Genomic DNA, 1,705 nt, shown 5'->3' on the forward strand with positions numbered 1-1,705 from the left:
GACGATACAATGATCTTGTCAGCAAATACAATTTATCATTGAGTCAAATGCTGATTGACGATTTTCATTCCAATTGTTAGTCCATTATTTATAACTGAATTGACGATGGATTTTTTCGTTATTTCCTGATCATGAAAAGGAGAACATGGCGGGTGTGACCGGTCGGTAGAGCATGCTCACTCCTCAATGGCATCTTATCCCACATCTGATGTTTTGGGGGTCCGTGTTTGCTCTGCTCTTATTTTGTATTGTTTTATGGACTTTGAGATTGAATACTGTTCGTTATCTCCATATCCCTTTGAATATTTTTGAAATATTACACTTTTCTGATATACATCCGGTTGTACACAGCAAACTTAAAACTCATCATTTATTTTGACTGAATATATTAAGTGGAATTTATCAAAGCTACATGTTCATACCAGACTTTCGAACTCACTGTGTTATCAAATGCTGTGTACAATTACACAAAAAAATATATAGCACAGCCTTATCTCAGTTTAAAAAAAAAAAACCAACATGCTGTCCATTAGACCTTGACCGAATAATGAGCTAAAAATTTATCTTTGTAGATGAAACATAATGAATAAAAGTCGATTTACACAATTCACATTTTGAGTAGAGCAAACACAAACCTCCGGGGTGAGATAAGATATCATGGAAGAATTCGCTATCAACGTCTCAAACATTCTGTGTTCTTATTGTAATGATCTGGTTCATTTAAATTCTATTAGAGGTATAATGTGAGCTCACCATATGATACTCCACTTCCCATATGATAGTGACAAAGTCCATGTTTTGATGTAAAAAAAATAAAATAGGAGGTGCGCAATGGCACCGTGTAATAAAGAATATGTGAAAGTATGATTAAAGTTTATTCAGTGGTATAGGAGGATATGTGGATAAAAGATAGTTACCCTTCAATGTTATAAAAAAAAGGTAGTGTCAATGTTTGGCTATTGGAATCCCGAAATATAGATCCGATCAAAAAGCAAAATACAAGGTGCACAATGACACTTTGTAACAAAGAATCTGTGAAAGTTTGATTAAGTTTCATTCAGTGGTTTGAGAAAAGTTCATATAAGAGAGTATCCCAAAGCGTAACAGAAGGACGGACGAACGTACAGACGGACGGACCGACGGACAGATAGATGGAAGGATATCTTGATCACCATATACCCTCCCGCTGTTTAAGGGGGTCATGATAAACATTTCAGTGAGACAATAATGGTATACCAATTTGTATAGAAAACTAACTTAATAATAGTTAGTTAGCTTGATCACAGGGTCAGTACTAGTGCATCGACCATAAAATCTGAAAAATCTTTCGGTATGGGTCTCTTTATACCATTTTATAATCAAGCTTGAATTCTGTTTTGCAAGAGAAATAAAAACTATCTAATCATTATAAAGCATCATCAAAAGAAACAACAATTATCTAGAATGAAACATAGTCTTCTTAAGACTTTTAGATTTAAATCTGTTAAGTCTTGCCTTTGACAATTGAGTCAAAAGTCTTTCTTTCTTTCTCTCTCTATCTATCCTTAAAATTGCTCTTAAGCATAATATTAGGCCTGTCTTCCAAAGGACAATAAAAATATAGATAGTTGTGCAAACAAATGACATTGTAGTGCATCAAAACATAAAATAACAAAACTATTGACTAAAAATAATGCGTCGATTTCCTGTATTGAGAAATACATTT

The sequence above is a fragment of the Saccostrea cucullata genome, unplaced genomic scaffold (assembly GCF_032062105.1).
Source record: "Saccostrea cucullata isolate Sc308-1 unplaced genomic scaffold, CSIRO_AGI_Scuc_v1 ctg1524, whole genome shotgun sequence".
NCBI classification, from domain to species: domain Eukaryota; kingdom Metazoa; phylum Mollusca; class Bivalvia; order Ostreida; family Ostreidae; genus Saccostrea; species Saccostrea cuccullata.